Below are 21,723 nucleotides of genomic sequence, written 5' to 3' on the forward strand. Positions count from 1 at the left end.
TCCATGCCTAGGTTTAGATATCCTAAACTAATCTAGTCACATTTGCCAGCACTTGGCCCATATTCCTGTAAACCCTTCCTATTCATATATACCCATCCAAATGCCTTTTTTAAATGTTGTAATTGTACCAGCCTCCTTCACTTCCTCTGGCAGCTCATTCCCACACACACCATCCTCTGTGTGAAAAGTTGTCCCTTAAGTCCCTTTTAAATCTATCTGCTCTGACCTTAAACCCATGTCCACTAGTTTTAGACTTCCATACCTTGCGGAACAGATTTTGTCTATTCACCCTATCCATGGCCTCGTGAGTTTATAAGCTTCAATACGGTCACCCCTCAGCCTCCAACACTCCAGTGTCCTTGAAAGCCAGCACCTTTCAGACTTGATTCTATGCCTGTGACCTGCTCCAGCCATATAAACCTTTTGAAACCTCTCTGTTCCTCGGATTCTGCCCCCTTGATACCATCCACCATTGATGGCTGAGCCTTTTGGCCTTTCTCAAATTTGTCTTAAGGAGATACTCCTTAAAACCCTTCTTTTTGATCAAACATTTGGCTGGTCACAGTCTCAACAAGAACTTGACTCCGGTAGATGACATCCAGATGAAATGTGGCCAAGGAACTGCCACAATAAAATGATCCTGTTCCAATTTGAAATTTTTAACACAAAGTCACCTTGAAACAACTTGCATTTGCATGGAGGCTTATTGTCTCAAAATATCTCTAAATGGTGTGTGCCCTATAAATTACTTTTGAAGGATAGGCACTTTATTAGTGCGTGAATGCAACAGTCAGTCTATGTGCATCGAGCTCTGACAGCAAGTAAGGTGACTGACCAGGTCTGATTGTATTACAGAGTCTAATTGTACTAGGTATAGAACGTCAGCTGGCAACCCAACACAAGCAAAGAAAGGACAATCCTTTGGTGAGGCATGCTTTTGCACAGAGCAAACACCTATGAATGTGCTAATGTTTGTAAAGCCGAGGGCTGCATTCGCTCCATCGGTAATAGATACTCCCTGAGACGCAGACAAGAGCTGCATTGTTCCTGAGGGAGGGACAGGTTCAATAGCAGAGCAGTGCTTGAGAAAGTTTGTCTTGAAAATGATTTTGGTGCTTTAGGGTCACATGAGCTGGTTCGCTTTTGCAAGTTGACCTGGATTTGTCACTTTCTGGATTCAATAGGGTAAAATTTTGTTCACCACATCAATAGATTTACAACTAGTGTGCTGCATTAGATATAAATGGAAGAGTTGACTGCTTTCAAATATATCCCTGTGCCCAACTTTACTAAATATTCACACATGCATATCCAAGCAGGTTAACTGGATAATACTTAGGAAGAGGATACCATGTGTTATTGGATCAGTGTAGCTGCCAAATTCTGTCAAACATGGTTGAGGAGATGGAGGACAAAGTTAATTGCTAGTGAAATATTTTGAATGTCACAGAAGTTCTTGACAATCGGCATGTTTAATTTTTGCTCCAATCTGGTGGCTTTCAAAGGTCATGCATCTCGAAAGATTTGATGTCAATGAAAGTGGACTGTTGGCAACCTTCATATTGACACAGCAGACTGGAATGTTGTGCAGCAGACAATCCTCTGTTGCTAAATATTTACTTTTTCAGTGTTAACATCTTTGGTAGTGCTTGTTTCCCCCCCCCCCCCCCCGCCCGTTTTTTATGATTTGTTTTCCTCCCACCTCTCAAACTTTCTTTGAGCTGTCAAATATCCTCCAGACTCTGGAGCTTTTTAGTGGCCCTGATTAAATATTACGATCGGCAGGAGACGGGTGCTTTTATACTCTCATGACAAGTGTGCCACCTTTTGCTTAACTTGATAAGATATGAGCAAATGACTGCATGGGGAATGTTGAAATGGTGACTAGTTCCCCATCTGTCTCCATGGCCAGTCAGAAGATACCGTGTCGATACTGGGACTTGTAACGGATATTCATCCCTGTCCCTACCAGCTTCATTCCTTCTGCACTTTTCCTTTCTACTTCCTTCCTGGAGATGCTGATTCAAAGCATTGGATGCCTTTGGCCGGAACGTGTATTTGCAAGCGGTTTGACCACAAGCACATTAGTGTTGTCTCAGAACCTTTCTCGGAATCCCACATGTCGTAGTCATCCCCAGAACGCATTCTGGCTGGTATTTTCTTTTCCCCAATACCAGCACGCCTGAAAGACTCCAGTCAATTGTAGAGATTCCATGACTTGATCAATTGACAGAGAAAACAGCAAAGTCCTTGATTCCATGCAGCTCAGTGCTTGTGCAGTATCTTGTCCCACGGAGGAGTGGTGGAGTCACTATCTCTCATCTTGATTCATGATTCTAGTTCCAGTCATCTTGGCATTAACAATATGTTTGTTGTTTTCCATTGCTTCCCTTGTCCAGCTTCTACCTAAGAATGTCTCCATTTCCCGAAGTAGGCAGGGGTGTGTGTTCATGCACGTGCATAGGCACATATGTGTCAGGGCAGATTAGACTGGGGCTTCCCCTGGTTTTGTAAATTGTATTTTTTTGTGTTTACTAATGGACCCCCATGGTCTTTTAATAAAAAAACTGCTATCCTGTTGGCAGGCTTCCACTTTCACACAAAGCACTCGATGGTGTCTTAGCAAATATTTTGAGGTATTAGGTTGTGAAAGGATCTGCTGCAATCACTATGACACGGCATGATCTTTGAAATTTGCAGGCTGTAATTTTGGAAAGGAGCTGAGGATGCCTGGAGCGATAGGGACTGCTTTTGTTCATCAGGAAACTGTGATCTGCTGCTGCCGCTGCCATGGAAACGCTTGGTGTGGGCGTGGGGGCTTGTTTCAGTTTTTGATTGAACGTAGGATTTATTAAGTTAGGGAGACACACAAAAAAATACAGTGAAGATTGCTAATAACAACAGGCAATGTCTGTGGTGGGGTTTGGAGGAGGGTTGAGGATGACGTGAAGTGGTTGTTCTACCTGATTGTATGAAGCTGGTTTGGAGCCAGTTTAGATGGGCATTGTGCCAGTGAAAGCCTCAGTTTCTCTACCTGGGTGGATTGCCTCCACCTCCCCCTTGACAGTGAAAGGAGAAATTGTGTTTCTTGAGGGTTCTGGCCAGCCGATAATGGGGTGGCCATGTGTGGGGATGTGTTGGGCGGAGTGTCTTCTGAGGTTTCCAGACTACACGAGCAGGGCCACGGCAGCCACTCCATATGCTGCTGAAGCCCTGGCTTTCAATTTTGACCAATGGCTCGCAAAACATCATGGAAGGTATGCAATAGTCAGTGATGGAACTGCAAGAGACAACTTGCAAACATCTGCAGGTTTCCATGTGCTTTGACTGTTGCAATAGCTCCGTGGAATCCACTTGGTGACGTAAAGTAAGCAGGCGTCCACAGCCTGAAGTCATAGCAATACACATGGCGCCATCTTTTGAAATGTTTTTAAGCCATTTGTATGGCCCATTACTTGTGCAGTAAATTGACTGTCGTGCTAGCAAATGGCATTAAGATGAGTGAAAGGTTAATATCTTTCTGGGAGTGTTGGCGAGGAAATATATGTTGGCGGGAATAGTAAGAGAATTTCCTGCACGACTTTGAATCATGGATGGGATCTTTGACATCCGGCAGAGCCTGGAGATGAAACTATGTTTAGCGTCTTGCCTGAAAGACCTGAAGTGGTCTCAAACTACTTGTATTTATATCAGAGACAGGAGCAGAGAATAATTGGCTTGGAATCTTAACTGTGGAGCTGAAATGAGAATTACTGTGGTGTGGCAGAGTTTTGATTGAGTTGCACTGTTCATTAATAGACAGTAGAGTGTTCCAGAATCCAATCAGTGAAACTGGATTCCATGGGATTTTGAGAGGCTGGGGAGATACTTGCCAATATCAGCTTGTCGCTGCAATTAGGAGGTCTTGCGTATGTGTATTTGATAAAATGGGCGCTTCAAACACTAGCTTTGGAAAGTGGTGCAGTAATCTCATGTTAAACTATATAATCAAAAGCTCCAAAGAGGAGTCATACTGGACTCGAAACATTAAATCTATTTCTCTCTGCATGGATGCTGTCAGACTTGCTGAGTTTCTCCAGCGCTTTCTGTTTTTAATTCCGATGTCCTGCATCCACACTGTTTTGTTTAAATCAAAAGCTTCATTTGATTGATTCTGTACATTCAATAAGCAAATGCGAGGTCATGCATTTTGGAAAAAAGAACACAGGCATGGACCATTTTATAAATGGTGAGGAAATTCATAAAGCTAAAGTTCAAAGGGATCTGGGAGTGCTGGTACTGGACTCTCTAAAGGTTGGCTTGCAGGTTGAGTCCGTGGTTAAGAAAGCAAATGTAATGTTGTAATTTATTTCAAGAATGTTGGAATGTAAAAACAGTGAGTAGCTACTAAGAATTTATAAAGCTCTGATTTAGGCCCCATTTAGAATACTGTGTCCACTTTGGTCCCCACACCTTGGGAAGGACATATTGGCACTGGAGTGTGTCCAGCGGAGATTCACACGGATGATCCCTGGAATAGTAGGCCGAACATATGATAAAAGGCTGAGGATCCTGGGATTGTATTCATTAGAGTTTAGAAGGTTGAAGGCAGATCTAATAAAAAGTTATAATGCATGGCTTAGAAAGGGTGGATGCTGGGAATTTGTTTCCGTTAGGTGGGGAGACTAGGACCCGTGGGCACAGCCTTAAAATTAGAGGGGGTCAATTTAGAACAGAAATGAGGAGACATTTCTTCAGCCAGAGAGTGGTGGGCCTGTGGAATTCACTGCCACTGAGTGTAGTGGAGGCCTTGACATTAAATGTCTTCAAAGCAGAGATTGATAAGTTCTTAATCTTGCAAGGAATAAAGGGATACAGGGAGAATGCAGGTAAGTGGCGTTGAAATGTCCATCAGCCATGATTTGAATGGCGGAGTGGACTTGATGGGCCGAATAGCCTTACTTCCACTCCTATTTCTTATGGTCTTATGGTCTTTCGAACAATTCAACCCAATGCCCTGGCACACAGAGGTGGGCAGTCTAACTTAACCCACAGTTGCTGGCTGCTTTTGTTCTTTTCAGTAATACAAGACACCACCTGTGCATTTTCCCCCCATGTTGATGCATAGTTATCACCTCTCTGCAGCTTGAAAACATAAGCACAGTATCTCACTCTTTCATAGAGGAGTCTTTGGGCAATTACAGCTTTCAAATATAAGCAGATAGACTGCTGTCGGATATGTGGAGAAAGTGAGGACTGCAGATGCTGGAGATCAGAGCTGAAAATGTGTTGCTGGAAAAGCGCAGCAGGTCAGGCAGCATCCAAGGAACAGGAGAATCGACGTTTCGGGCATATTTCTGAAGAAGGGCTTATGCCCGAAATGTCGATTCTCCTGCTCCTTGGATGCTGCCTGACCTGCTGCGCTTTTCCAGCAACACATTTTCAGCTGCTGTCAGATATGTGTGAGACTCAGGAGCAGTGACACGGAGGTGAAAAGAAGCATCAGGAGAGGTCCCAGAGGCAGGCAGACAAGTGGTGGACCTCTGTGGGATTCTGCAGTGGTGACAGTGAGGTTCAAAGGAGCAGGGAAGGTTTAGAAGACCTAGAAGCAACCAGACTGGGGGTAGACCTGTGAGGGACAATGAGGAGGCATTGACAAATCAAATAAAGGAAAACCAAAGGGAGTTTAGATATGAGAAGAGCAAGAGAATAAGTAGGCAAAGAGTATGGGCCCATTAAGGGCGAAAGAGGTAATCTGTGTGTGCATCTAGAAGGTGTGGGTACAGCCCTCGATGAGTACTATGTTGCCCTTCACAGTGGAAAAGGACGATGCAAGTATAGACATTAGGGTGTAGGACTGTGAAATTTGAGAAGGAATTAAGACAGAGAGAGGTATCAGGTGGGTTTGGCAGTTTTAAGTGGACAAGCCTGCAGGCCTGAATGAGATGTATCCCAGGCTGTTGAGGGAGGTAAGGCAAGAGATATCAGGAGCCCTGGCAGCAATTTTCAAATCCTCACTGGACGCAATTGACATGCTCAAGAAATGAAGGATTGTTAGCAATGTCAAATTATTAAAATAAAGGGGTGAAAGGCTAGACCAGGCCAATCAAATTAACTATCTGTGGTGGCGAAGTTATTAGAATTCTGCGGGACAGAATGTATCTGCATTTGGAGGGTGACAATTAATCAGGAACAGTCAGCATTGAATTGTTAAGAGAAAATCATGTTTTGACAAAGTTGAATGAATCTTTAGAAGAGGTAACTAGGAATGTTAGTGAGAGTAATGCGTTTAATGTGGCCTTTGTGGACTTTAGCAAGATTTTTGACAAGGTACCTCATGACAGACCAGTCAAGAAAGTCATTGAAAGCAAAGTGGCACATTGGATCTAAAATTGGCTGAAAGGCAGGAAGCAGAGAGATGTTTCTGTGACTGGAAGTCTGTTTCCAGTGTTGTTCTGCTGAGTTCCTTGCTGTTTGAGATGTATGTTAATAATTTGGTCTTAAATATAGGGGGTATGAAGTTTATGGATGATATGAAAATTAGTAGAGTGCTTGTATAATCATGAATAACTTATTGTGTGTACTGGCCCACAGGTGGTCAGAACATATTATATGAAAATTAACAGAGTGGTAAATAGTGAGAATGGTACCAATGGACTGTTAGGCGCTGGCAAATAGAATTTGACCCACTTTAGCTGCATTTTTAATGGTGGCCTGTGTAATGTAAAAGGTCATTTACAGACACTATCTTCCCCCACCATTGAAGTACCATTAATTTTATATTTGTGCTTGCATGCATTAATCTCTCTCATGTAGAGCTTTCATCAGTATTGGATTGCAACTGACACTTGCGTAACCTGTGTAGACCATTCTGGAGCTATTTCTGAAATTTTGTGTTAGTATGTATCGTTCTACTGATGCAAGATGCTGCCTGATATTCATTGGGTCTTATTATACCCCGACATGTGTTGTGCATTCGTGAGTCGAGGGAAGGAAGCTAACGTCGAATATGACCTGCTGCAGAAATTATTTCAGAAAATGTCATTGTGGTTTGTGCTGAGGCTGAAATGTGTTCAGAGCACCTCCGGGCTAAAGTTGACTCGTCAAGCTTTGATCCAATCTCTGCCAGATACAATCAGATAAGAGACAGAAACTTCCCCCTCTTCGCCATATGAAGAAAGCTATGCTGCTGTGTTTGCACTGCACTCTGTGCTTCTCTCTCTCTCTTTCTCTCTCAGCGATTCCTGCTGAGTGCCGTTGAAGTTAGCGCTTCCCAGACATTTCCTTTTCTCACCGTGACCTCATTTTGAGGCTTAAAAATTGTCCCAACCTCTCAAAGAGAACTGCAAGAGTGGAGGCGGAGAGAGGACAAAACCTGAGAGAGGGGGAGGGGATTGACCAGTGTAGTCTTGGCATTTGTGACCCCACGATTTAGCTTGCAGCCTTATATTGGGTTCTGACCCCCACTTTATTATTGTGCTGGAAGTAAATGCATCACATTACTCCCATAATTTGGCATCTTGTTGGTGGAGCTGAAACGTGCAGTTCAGACCAGTTTCCTGCCGACACATTACAGTAACCACTAGATGCAGATGCTACCAGAGTGGTGATTCCGGTCTTTGTTGGAGTTATAATACATGATGATTTTATTGGACAGCAATTATTCAATTAAAAAATTTATGAAATGTTATATTATAAAACAAGACATCAAGGAGGAAGTACAGATTCATATTCCTTGTTCTCTTAATCCAGCAAAATAATGTAAACTAAAACTGCAATGAATGCTTCTAGTACTAAATTGCCCGTCATTCTCCTGTAAGTGCTGGTATAATCATGAATAACTTATTGTGTGTACTGGCCCACAGGTGGTCAGAACATATTATATCAATGTGTGGAGGAAGTGTTTCATTCGCCAATACAGAAACAGTTATTTCGGAGTATAGCTCATCAAAGGAGAAATTCTAGTGGGAAAGGGTGAGGATAGACAATGAAATGAAGTTACTAGCACGCAGGATAATGTTGAAAACCATGAAAGAAATGCCAATTATATACAATAGACTTGCATCCATGGGTCATCTCTCCCTTGTGTCAGCAGAGCATTCACTTCTGAAAGTCAAAAATTTCAGAGTGGGGGATCTGGGTGTCCTTTTGCATGAATCACAGAAATCTAGTATGCAGGTACAGCAGGTAATAAGGAATGCAAGTGGAATTTTAGCATTTATTGCTAAAGGAATAGAATATAAAATATGGGAAGTGTTGTGCAACTGTACAAAGCGTTACCGTGACCGTACCCGGAGTACTGCATACAGTTTTGGTCCCTTTACTTGAGGTCCCCAGTTGTATTGGGAGGGAGTTCACTTGATTGATTCCAGAGATGAGAGGTTTGTCTTATGAAGAGAGATTGAACTGTCTGGAATTGAGAAGAATGAGAAGAGATTGCTAAAGAGGATTGACAGGGTAGATGTAGAAAAGTTGTTTCCGCTTGTGGGGTAGTCTCACATGGAAAGCTATAGTTCTAGGATAATAGACGGGAGAGATGGAGAGGAATTACTTCTCTCAAATAGCCGTGAATCCGTGGAATTCCTTACTCCTTTATGTGGTGAATGACAGGACATTGAGTAAATTTAAAGAGGAGAAAGACATTATTTGTTAGTACCTGGTTGAAGGGTTGTGGGGACCAGACAGAAAAGTGGTGTACAGACTGAGATGAGATTGAACGGTGGAGCAGGCACAAAGGGCAGAAATGTGAACTCCTGCTCTTAGTTCTTATGTTCAAAGGGACAAAGTGAAATAAAGGGCACACTGGAGGTTGCAGCCAGTAGTAGAGAGTTTTGGCAAAGAAAGAGGTTGCAGTCCCACTAAAGCTGAGAGAGATGGAAGATAGAGACCATTAGAGACATTTAAACACAAGGATAATATTTACAAATCTGAGGTTAGCAAGGGAATGGTGAAGGGTGGACTGAATTTCATGTAGTATTGTAATGTGAGCAGTAACGTTGTGAGTGAGCTTCAAGAAAACATCAGATTAATTGAGTCTGTTGGTGACAAAGTAGGAGTTTTTCCATGACAGATAGGATTTGAGATATGGGCCATTGTGACCATGGGAGTCCTTGAGTGGATACCTTGACCCCAAACAGAGTGATAGTAAAGTAACCTAACAGAGATAACATTAAACTTGGGCCTTTGTTCCCAAACAGTACTGTACTGCAATGGAGCCACTCTGTTAAGAATTGGTGATATATGATCTTGGTTTTTGGCAAATTGACACATTCCAGAATCTTTATTGCTGCTGCAGCATTTTAACTTTAGAGTTGACATCCATCTCTGTTTTGATACCCCTAAATATTTTATTTTTGCAATTCTGTAAAGCATATTTATCCTAGACATGTATCCAACTCTGCAAGAGGGACTGGTTTTAGGACCTGTGGTCCAACTGTGCTGTTGCAGTTTGCCTTATCAGAGCCTTAAATATTTTAACCTTCTGAGATTGCCACTTAGCTTTTTTTTCTTTTTCACAAGCGCAATCATTTCCACTAAAGGTGTATACAGCATGCTTTGTGCTACTCTTATTTTTCAAATTGAGAAATCCAGGGGCTGGGAGAGATCACAGAATCTGGTGCAGGTCTTCAGGAGAAATAGGAGCAAGATGAAACTATTCAGTCCGTAGCTGATCTGCTTGTGGCTATGATGCCACATTGTATTCTGTACCTCATTACCTTAACTCCCTTGGCAATCTAAAGTCTCTCTCTAATGTTCAGGTTTGGACACACTCTGGGAAGAGAATTCCGAACGCTAATGATCTCCTCAGACAAAATTCGCTCCCATCCCTGGCTTAAGTGGGAAACTGCTTCTCTCGAAACTTTGTCCCCGGTTCTAAATTCTCACTTGAGAACAAGCATCCTCTCAGCATTTACCCTGTTATACCACTAAACAATGTTTTTGTTTCAATAAGGTCATCTTCAAAGTAGCAAAGATGATGAAGTAAATTGAAAATTCCCAAATCGGTCATGTCAGTCTTCGGTTTTAAATGGTTCTAGGTTGAAGTCAAGATCTGGGGAGATGAATTGATGTCACGGAAGTGGTGAAATTCATTGACTTTGGCATCCAGAGCAAAGAATTGCTCAACTTCGTTTTCACGAAATTTGCAGCACGACTTACCAAGGACCACAGTACAAAGGGATTTCAACTCAATCTGCTATTTAAAAATCCCAGGCGGTCAATGAGTGTATGTCAACTGATGACTCATTTAGTTCCCTCACTGCGGCCCTCATAACACCTTTATAGTCTAGCTCATGAGCTTGTCTTACTGGTATTTATTGTTAAAAATTGCACAACACCAGGTTATAGTCCAACAAGTTTAATTGGAAGCACTAGCTTTCAGAGCGCTGCTCCTTCATTAGGTGGTTCATGGTATTTATTGGTGTTATTGGATTTGCTGGTATCTGCATGTGAAGAAAGCAATAAAAGAACATTCAGGATATTGGTGGTGGCATCATTGTCGAAGTAGTTGAGTTTCAGATTGATTTATTGTTGTTACATCTACCAAGATACAGTGAAAAGGCTTGTTTTGTGTACTGTACAGGCAGACTGTTCCAAAGAGAGTACATCAGGGTTGCAAAGCAGAGTGCGGAATACTGTTACAGCCACAGAGAAGGTCCAGAAAGAGAGATCAAGCATTAATGTTTGGTCTGTTCAAAAGTCTGATAACAGTGGGGAAGAAGCGGTTCTTGAATCTTTCGTACATGTATTCAAACTTTTATATCATCTGTCTGACAGAAGAGGGTGGAAGAGATGGAAGTGGTCTTTGATGATGGTTGCTTTCCTGAGTCAGTGGGAAGTATAGATGGAGTCAGTGGATGGAAGGTTGATTTGCATGGTGGACTGGCTGTGTTTGTGACTCTCTGTAGTTTCTTGCAGTCTTGGGAAGAGCTGTTACCATAACATGCTGTGGTGCATCTAGCTATCATGCTTTGTATGGTGCATCTGTAAAAAATTGGTAAGAGTCTTTGTGGATATGTTGAAGGTCCTTCTGCCAACTGAAGAAGTAGAGGCATTGTCGTGCTTTCTTGACTGTCGCGTTGACATAGGTGGACCAGGATAGACTGTCACTCCCGGGACCTTGATGCTTTCGAACATCAGGGTTGTGGGGACAGGATGGGTCTGAGTGGAATGCTGTTTGGAGGGTCACTGCAGATTTGATGGGCCGGATAGCCTCTATCTGCACTGTAGGGATTCTATTATTCTAATAGTTACAATACAGGAGTAGGCCATTTGGCCTGTTCTGGTCACCCTGCTGTAGGAAGAACATTAATAAATTGGAGAGGGTTCAGAAAAGAATTACTAGGATGTTCCTGCGACTGGAGGGTTTGAATTATGAGGAGAGGTGGATAAGCTGGATCTCCTCTTGCTGGAGGGTAGGAGGTTGACTGGTGACTTTATAGAGGTTTATAAAATCATGGGGGGGGGCATAGATTCAGTGAATAGCCTGGTCTTTTCCCTAGTGTTGGGGAATTCAAACGTAGAGGGCATATTTTTAAGGTGAGAGGAGCAGGATTTAAAAGGGATATGGGAGCAACCTTTTCAGACAGTGGTTTGTGTGTGGAATGAACTGCCAGAGGGGGTACTGTTATAACATTAAAGGACGTTTGGACAAGTTGATGAGAAGGAAATGTTTGTGTGATATGGGCCAAATGCAGTGAAATGGGACGAGTGTTTGATTTGGGAAACTTGGTCAGCATTGACAAGTTGGACCGAAAGGTCTGTTTCTGTGCTGTGAGAGTCTCTCTCCACCTCAGTACTATTGATGCAGATAGGAACATGCCCTCCACTCTATTTCCTGAAGTCGGTGACCAGCTGTTTCATTTTGCTGATGTTGGAGGAGAGGTTGCTGTTTCCAAAAGTTCTGAACTGACTGCGGTTAAATGTACTTTACCAGCCCCCTTTAAATTTAATTAAATTCTAGAAATGCTTTCACATGCCAAGTGTACTCTTGCCTTGATTTCGTCCTGGAGGAATTGTTGTTGATTTTTGGCACTGAATTGTCACAACTTGATGTTTGACTTGGGGCCATTTCCTTGTTTATTGATTGCATGTTTCTGTCTCTCAGTCTCTCGTTTCATCTGGCACCACCTTGCTTGTAAACTTCACGTCTGTGGAAAGTATTTCAGGAAACAAAATGCATTCACGCCGCCTTTTTCAGATCTTGTACATAGCAATTTTGGACGGGCAAATGGGCAAAAATTTATTCCCTGCAGACTGTTGCAAATGCAGAAATTACCATAATTGATTCTTGATTTCGAGACTGTTTTCTACTTGGCTAATGCTTAAACTCCCCCTCCCAAGGTGCAGAGGATGATGAGGGAGAGAGAAAAAAAATACATTGGCTAAACTCGTTAGTCCTGTTGGAAAGATGAGATGTGAGTTTGTGTAAATAGATGGCTGACAATTTGACAATGAAGAATAGTTGCAGAAGTGATATACTGCAGGCACGTGTCAGATGGTACCCCAGTGTAAGAGGGACAAATACTGTCACTCGGTCAGAAGAAAACTGCACATTCCTGTTTAGTATATTGCAGTGATTTGGATTTGTTTGGTAAATTAACTGAGAGCGAGTTCCTGAGGCATAAAGCCAGGCAACTGTTACCTGATCCACACTGCTAATTGGTTCAAATTATTTGATGATTTTGTCTCATGGAGCACATTCTTAGTCGTAATTTTGTGGGCTTTTTAAGCTATTCTTGACTTGCTGACCGTGACCTTGCCTTGCGTGGTTCTGTGCTGAGAACTCATTGATTTCTACCACATGGATGTAATTCCAGCCTTGCAGCCTTGTTGGCAGGCGCAGATGTTTTGTGTTTAAGTGTAATGTTTGTCACGGGGGTTGGGGGGTTTGTGTTTGAATGCAAGGGCACTTGTGCTGCTGATGCCTTTTTGGAGAATTGTAGAAGTTGGGGCGATGGGGGAGTTTTGGAAGAGGCCACAGCTCACAAGCGGTGAATTTACTGAAAAAAAAAGTCTTTCTTTCTCCAGAGCTAAAAATCACACAACACCAGGTTATAGTCCAACAGGTTTAATTGGAAGCACACTAGCTTTCGGAGCGAAGCTCCTTCATCAGGTGATTGTGGAGGGCTCGATCGTAACACAGAATTTATAGCAAAAATTTACAGTGTGATGTAACTGAAATTATACATTGAAAAATTGATTGTCTGTTAAGCCTTTCAGCTGTTCAAATACAGTGATAGTTTCATTCCTTTCATGTAAATCACAAAACTTTTTTAAAAAGTTGCATTCTCGGGTTAGCTGTTAACAATGGTGATAGCTAGACAATATGTTGAAGGTGTTAGCCCCCTGTGTTCTCTGTCTATGCCATGATGTTTAGATTGATTCCAATCTAAAAAGTGAGATAACAGAGTTTTACATAAATTCATGCAGTTTTTGAGCTCAGAGTTCTACATGAATGCATGCAGTTTTTGAGCAAAGTACAATGTAACTCACGGATCCAGTGAATCTCAATGTGAGCACAAGGAATAGCACCCCATTTGTCAATTAGGCACTTTACACTCAGTGTTGAGTCTGGAAGGAAGTAACAATTTCATTTCCTCTGTGAATTTCAAAGTTGAATGCGAGTCAAGTCACTAACATAAAACAGAAAGTTAAAAATCACACAACACCAGGTTAGAGTCCAACAGGTTTAATTGGAAGCACTAGCTTTCAGAGTGCTGCTCCTTCATTAGTTGGTTATCCGAAAGCTAGTGTGCTTCCAATTAAACCTGTTGGGCTATAACCTGGTGTTGTGTGATTTTTAACTTTGTACACCCCAGTCCAACACCGGCATCTCCAAATCATTTCTCCAGAGCGGTTTTAACAGCTGTGATTTATGGAGGTGGCCTTTGGGCCTGGGGGCTTCACATGTGGAATACCACTGTGCAAAATTGATTTTCTCTTAAACTTTCACCAAGTCCACTGCAATGGGAGATACACATTCTAGCTTTTTTTTCAGTTCATGGTTGGGATTTCTAAAATTTGTGTGGGTGGATAGTAACAATGCACGTGTTTGACTACAAGCTTTACTCTTTGGGACTGATTGGGAGAAATGCCAAGGAAATAAGTATGCATTTGCAACTTGATGAATCCTTTGCTAGGCTTGTGACATTGGCCAGCAGTGATAGGAGCCCATTCTACGGCTGGTAATTCCATTTCAGGAACAGCATTGTTCCAGTGTACCAGATGTGGTGCTTCCAAGAAGCATTGAGTGAGTGGGCTTTGCATCTGGTCCTGCATGAGATGGGTGAGTATAGGGTAAAATAACACACGCTTTTTGCAAACAGCATTTTTTGACAGAACATAAATATCCTGCTCCCGCTCCCACTCTCACCCTCATTTCTTGCCAAAGATAAACTGGGGAAAGGTGAGGCATTTCTGTTCCAATGAGCCAGTCATCTGTAATTAGTCAAATTGTTGCTCAGTAAATTAAACTTTGACGTACTGAAGCTAATACTACACACACACACACACACACACACACACACACACACACACACACACACACACACACACCTCCCTCCCTTATCCTGCCATTATACACTTCAGCTTAGGCAGAAGATTGGAAGATATTTACCAAAGAGGCGACCCCAGCCAAACTATAACTTGTTCTCGCCTGATCTATTTTCATGCATTGCTTGGTGAAAGATATATCGGTGAAGAATTGCTCAATCACATTGCTCACTGAAAAAAAAAGAAGACCTAGCTTCTGTAGGCTTTGTTCCCTCCACCTTTTTAAAGTCAAAGACAGTGGATTGAGTTTTGGCTTCAAGATTACTCAGCAAATACCTGGTATTAAATCTCCATGAAAGTGAAAGTCACACTTTCAGAGGACCGTAGACACTTGGTCATGAGGGAGATACGACTTGTGGTCAGTTTGACCTTTTGGGTCATCGTGCCTCAGGCGAGGGGTGAGTTTGAAAAGGCAGGGCCTTCATGGTGTCCTCAGCTGATAGGGGAATTGAACCTACACTGCTGGCATCACTCTGTTTTGCAAGCAACTGTCCATCCAACTGAACTAACTAACTGACTGCCTCAGGCTCCCTGTTCCACATTGGCCAGTATGTTCAATTGTAAAAACCTACTATTTGACCTGGGTTGCCAACGCGGATGGTTTCATCAGGTGATTTCATTAGTTGGCTTCCAACTGCCCCAGCTGCTATGCTTTGAGCTCTGATTGGTCCACCCGAATGGTGCATCACCTTTCCATATCTATTCGAAAGTAAATAGACTCTCTGTTGAACAAATCCTTGGCTGTGTCAGTGACCCAGTGCCTTTTTGCTCAGCCTCCACATTTTTATGTAACGTATGTTCTCCGTTCGTCTCTGGACGGTTTATCTTCCTTCAGAAAGGTTGCCTGTGCTATGTTTGACAGGAGCTGTGAATATTCAATTTTGTTGAAAAGAGACTAGGCTTCCATTAACATTTTAATAGGCATGTTCCTGCATTCCAAAGCTAGGATGCTGTATTTCATTGAACCGCAAGCTGTCTGTTACGAGATGTCAGATCAGTGTTGATTGAACAACTTTGATGTTTGAACAATCCTGTGCACACATAGTGGACCCTATGACCTCTTGCATGGTGCAGTGAGAAGGGAAACACGTTTGATTCAGTCACATGAAACATTTCACAAATAGCTGTGAACCAAAACAAGGTTCAAGTACAAAACAGTGCCATTTATCCTATTATCCCTCTGCTAGCTCTGAAGCAGCTTTCCAATTTGGTCCTATTCCCTACCCCGATTTCAAATCATTTTTCTCCAAATATTTGCCTGCTCCCCTTTTCAGAGGCTACACACAATGGATTCTGCCTCTGCTAATTATACAAATATATTGACTCAGCTGGGTCTGTAAGTGACTCCAGTCCCATATCAGTATGATTGGATCTTAGCGGTTCTCTGAAGTCACCTAATAATGGGAAGCCAGAGAGTGCAATCAGTTTTGGTCTTCACTTGGCCACTTTGAGAATGGCAGCTTCACTTGCCTCCCCAAGTCCGATGTCAAAGCATCAAAGAAGTGAAATGACAGGTCTTGGTGTTGAAAACCTGACCTAAGTTCAGGAGGGGGGATGGCAGTCTTGAGAGGGAAATTGTTTTGGTTAGATTCCCTACAGTGCAGAAACAGGTCCTTCAGCCCAACAAGTCTACACCGACCGTCAGAAGAGTAACCCACCCAGACCCATTCCTTTCTGACTAATGCACCTAACACTACGGGCAATTTACCATGGTCAATTTACCTAACCTGCACATCTTTGGACTGTGGGAGGAAACCAGAGCAGCCGGAGGAAACGCACGCAGACACTGGGAGAATGTGCAAACTCCACACAGTCACCCAAGGCTGGAATCGAACCTGGGACCCTGGTGCTGTGAGGCAATGGTGCTAACCACTGAGCCACCGCATGTTGAGATATAATTTAGATAAGATTCTTTCTTGGTGGCAAGAAGGGATATGGAGAATTATTGACAAGTGTCTTAGTAGATGATGGCAAACTGATGATAGTCAAGGCAAACTGACAATTGTTTCTCCATAAGGTAATCATCTTTCATAGAGCCAACTTTGTTTGGAGTTGTAATTGGTGATGAGGTCAGATGAGCATATTCAATATATTTTTTCGAAAAAAAAAAGTGCCACAACAGATTCCTTCAGAATCCATCTTACGGAACCAAGGTCAGTATGGGTAAACTATGTGCTGCTTAGGATTGGTGAGATAAATATGTATGTTTTATCATTAATTCATGAAAACAGAAGCAAGGGTTTGACCTATAATATGCTTATGAATTTTACATTGCACTTGTTTCAGGCTGTACGTACTGGAGGGATTTGGATACAGATTCCATCTTTTCTTGAGGTTGTAAAACCCTTTTGAAATTCTGTACCCGCTGGAAATGTACAATATATACAATTCCATCTCATCTCAATTATCTTGGTGGATTGGGTGTCAAATAGGTATGTCCGTCTCCTAACTCAATGAGGCTAAGGGGTTTGGTGAGCATGGTTTTACCATTCTACTGACAGCACATGGGCGGCACGGTGGCACAGTGGTTAGCACTGCTGCCTCGGACTTGTTGGGCCGAAGGGCCTGTTTCCACACTGTAATCTAATCTAAATCTAAATCTAAATCACATGTACATTTATTTGATGTGGTTTTAGTTTTCACACTTACACAATATCAAAAATATGAATTGGGCTGTGAGCTAATTGTTAACTTTTAGCTGCAATCAACAGTTTTCAGCTACCTTGGAGACATGGTTAATAATAGTCTTTACATGTCTTGTCTTTGGTCTGCCAGTACACTCTGCCAGTTACACAAAACTAAATGCTGCCCTGTTGTGATCAAAGGAGTGTCAGATGGGGGCATCCATTGCATGCTTGAAGAAAATATCTATAATTCTGCCTGATAGCATTTTGAGGTGAAGTCATATATTGCTGAATCTTCAGTAATGTCTTCAGTCGATCCAAACTGTTGATGTTCGGTTTGCATCTTGCTGTGCCTCACATCAGAGGCACTTAGCCTGACTGCATTTCTTCCTGTCATGTTAGGAAAATTTGAGTAGATTTGAAGAATTGGTGATTGTTGTCTTTTGGTGAAACGGATAATGATTTGTGGAAATTTGTTTTCTGAGATTGGAAGAATTGGATTCAAGTGAGAGATGCTTCCTGATTAGTGTATATGTCCCTGTATAAGAGTACAACTCTCCAAGCACCAAAATTGCTAGAACACCAGATCTATTGTTGCAAAATGCAGTTTTTTTTAATGTATTCTTTGGTGTGAGCATTACTGTTCAGGCCAGTTTTTATTGGCCATCCCTAATTGCCCTTGTGATAATGGTAGCTATCTGCCGTCTTGAACCAACCGATGTGTTGTAGGTTATAAAGATGGTATCTTTTATTTTTATGTATTCTTCATTATGGATTGAAATGAGAAAGGAACTTTTTAAAAACCAAGGATTGCTCCACTTCTTAAAAGCAAGTAACTGGTCACTCATTGTACACAACTCCTTGAAACAGTACTAGTTTCCAAGGAGCTTATGAATAGAACTTTGGCTGATGACAGCTCACTGACAACTGGTCACAGTCCACAGAACAATGACACAGTCCTTTGGACTGCCAGTGGCTATGTAATCGGCTCTCTGGTAGCTGTAATGAACATTTAGATGGAAACCATTAAGCCTCTGGACAACTAACTATTTTTTGCTCCACAATTTAGAAATAAATTTAAACCTGAAGATAGCCAGATTAATTTTTAACCTCTGTAGTTGCTGTAAGCTGTGACTCTTAATCAGTAAGCCTGAGAGTTTGCAAGTGTGAACAAGCTACCCTGTACCTTCTACAAATAATTGGCTTTCATTAGCAGGGGGAATTGGGTTTAAAAGCCATGAGATTATGCTGCAGTTCTGTAAAGCCCTGGTTAGACCACACTTGGAATATTGTTTTCAGTTCTGGTTGCCTCATTATAGGAAGAATGTGGAAGCTTAAGAGAGGGTGCAGAGGAAATTGATCAGGATGCTGCCTGGACTGGAGGGTATGTCTGATGAAGAAAGTTTGAGGGAGCTCTGGCTTTTCTCATTGGAGCAAAGAAGGATGAGAGGTGACTTGATAGAAGTGTAAGATGATGAAAGGCATAAATAGAATGGACAGCCAAAGACTTTTTCCCAGGGCAGGAATGGCTATTATGAGGAGTCATACTTTGAAGGTGCTTGGAGGAAGATGTAGGGGAGATGTCAGAGGTAGGTTCTTTACACAGTGTGTGGTGGGTGGGTGGGTGGAATGCATTGCCAGCTGTGGTAGTCAAGTCAGATACATTTGGGACAGTTAAGCGGCTCTTGGATAGGCACATGGATGATAGTAAAATGGGGGTATGTGGGTTCGTTTGATCTTAAGAGTAGGATAAAAGGTCGGCACAACATCGAGGGTCAAAGGGCCTGTACTGTGGTGCACTGTTCTCTGTTCTAAGTGAAATTAGCTGGAGAAGGAGAGTCCAGGAGCAGCATGTCTTGATAGGTCAAAAGAACCGTCTCAGCGGATTTGTGAACAGGGACCATTTGTACTAGAGAGGCTGGCAACTTAGTACTTGCAGCCAGCTAAGGAAGGATCAAAAGCATTAATGCTTTAAATCCCCCAGAATAAACTAAACCGCCTTCAACTACAAGTGCAGACGCACTTTTGAAATCTGCTCAACTCAATAATTTCTAACTATTCATGGCCCTAAATGTGTTCCAATCACTGCAGTCAGTTCAGGGCTCTGAATTTCACCCGTGGCATTTCATATTTGTAACAATGTTTATAAGAATACAACTTTTAATCGTTAAACTGACATATAATTGAAATGCACTGGATCGGAGCAAAATGCAAATTATAGTAAATTGCAAATTACTGTGTTAGTGGGAAACCTGGGTCGACTGGCATATGCGCAGAGCCTTTTGATCCAGGGAAGAATTGATGGCAGGGCCATTCACAAAACTTGCTCCACACCCACTTGCTGTCTTTTACATATGCCAGTGTTGAAAATGCTAGCTGACAGAGGTATGTTGTCAGAACCAGCAAGAATACAGCAATAGCTTGCCAATACCTTGCTTTTAATTTGATGTTTAGTTTTGATAAGTTTCATGAATTGTGATTTTGGTTTGTTTGTTTTACATTGATTTTTATTAGCTGTGCATAACATTTCACAGCTCTTGGACAGCTCTAATGGCACACCAGTGTGCTGCACACTGGGTGAAAACCACTGGTCTAAAAGATGGTTAAACTGAAGGATTTTGGGTACTTTTCAAAATCTTTAACTCTTGTGATGACTCCGCAAATAGCGGAGCTTGATCTCCAATGCCGTATCCCAGTGGTTTGGAACATGATACACACAATGTTGATGGGTGGGAGTTCCAGCATTTTAACCCAGTAACCATGAAAGCGCAGCAACATATTTCCAAGTCAGGATAATTTGAGATGTGGAGGGAAACTTGCAGCTTTTCACCCATTGGAACAGAATGGCTTTTTTTAACAACATGCACATGAAGAGATCGTGATTTTTTTTTACTTTAATTAAAAATGCGTCTGTGTACCAATTGCCTGACCTTGAGGGGCTGAATGTTGTCATCATAGAATAAAACAATAAGCTTGCTGTGCTGCAAAGGGGGTTACCAGAGGAACTAAGCACATTCATCCACGTACGTTTATTCAGATACAGACAATACAATCCTTCTTCTCTGTGTGAAACTAAAAAGAAATAATTTTTGTTCCTGCTGTTGGACATTGAAAAAAGTTTTGTTGCTCAGATGTCTCACTTGAACAGTTTTAATGAATGCCTCATCGTATCTTATTTGACAAAATGATCTTCAATAATGCTGGACCAGAGCCCTGTGTAGCGTGCCTAATGTCAAAAAGGCTGCTGTTCCCTGCATTCTGTTTTATTTGCATGCTCTTAATTTTCTCCCCTAACACTTTGAGAACCTCCTTTCAGCTTGGAGTGAGAGAGGGAGTGTGGCACTGTATGTTCAGCAGATCACACTGTACTTTCTCTTCCCACTTCCTCTTCTGCTGCTCACCTTGTGTTGAGCTCCCAAGTTTTGGAAGCTAGTGGTAAGTAGATCCTGGAAAATCTGCAAAGCATATTCTATTAACCATCGTCATCATCATTGTCATCATCCTTGCATTTTTCTGTATTTGTTCATTTACAGGCATGCTGTTTTTACTCTGATCATTAATGACTCTGATCTTTTTTTACCAGAAACTTGCAGCAAGCACAGGCCATCAACTGGCCTCTGCCAATGTTTGTGCTGCACCCAAACCTACTCCCACTGTGCTTTATCTAGCTCTCATGCCAAATCCTTGCATTCCTTTCTCATGTACTTATCTATCTTGACTAGAAATTAATCTTTGCTTGCTGGGCTCACAACTCCCTCTGGCAGCAAGTTTCATATTCTAACCCATATCTGCTGAAGAAGATTTTGCCTGATCTCTTGTTGGTTTTATATGGACAAGTGGAGCAGAGGGGTGACTAAACCGTCACACTCATGATCGCTACTGAGCATGTGTAGAAGGAGCTATGTCATAGTCGAACTGGGACCCAACTGTCAGGTTCTAGATCTGTATGTAGTTATACTGAATAAAATGGTCACTGGCATGGATGTATGCTAACTTCTGTCAGCAACCCAGATATGATCTTACCACTGATTTGCCTCTGACCCACTCATATAAGTGGTAACATCTTCTTGACATCTACTCTATAAAATCTTTTCATTACCTTAAATATCTCTACTAGGTCTCTCCTTATCCATCTTCTTAGAGAAAAGAACACCAAGCTGTTCAATGGTTCCTGATGATTTTACACTTTTTGGTACCTGCATTTTTCCTGGAAATGCAATTTACTCTTTGACTAGTGGCTCCATATGATTATCAGGTGACTTCCGTGGTTTTTTCGAAAATCTGAACCTGACTCGCTTATGACTGTCTGTCAGTATTTCTAAGTGGTATGCTGCACCGAAAGGTTTGCTGATTGCACACAATTTTAACTTGGCCAGAGAGATCTGTTGTGTGCATCCTGTTTCCTGGACTGTAGACTGGTGTAGGAACTATGTCATAATGATGTGAGATCATATAGAACTGTGGAGGGTTCCAAAGGTGTCCCTCCTTTTCATCTACTGTTTATAGCCAGACTCAAGGAATTAGAATTCCTATAATGTGGAAGCAAGCCATTCAGCCCAGCAAGTCC

At 42.1% G+C, this 21,723-nt stretch overlaps 1 protein-coding gene across 1 annotated transcript in view; it reads left to right on the forward strand.

The window, feature by feature from the left end:
- LOC122554632 (neurogenic locus notch homolog protein 2-like) overlaps positions 1-21,723 on the forward strand; it is a 158,324-nt gene that overhangs the window by 31,829 nt on the left and 104,772 nt on the right. The window lies entirely within an intron of this gene.

This window comes from Chiloscyllium plagiosum, chromosome 11 (genome assembly GCF_004010195.1).
Source record: "Chiloscyllium plagiosum isolate BGI_BamShark_2017 chromosome 11, ASM401019v2, whole genome shotgun sequence".
Taxonomy (NCBI): domain Eukaryota; kingdom Metazoa; phylum Chordata; class Chondrichthyes; order Orectolobiformes; family Hemiscylliidae; genus Chiloscyllium; species Chiloscyllium plagiosum.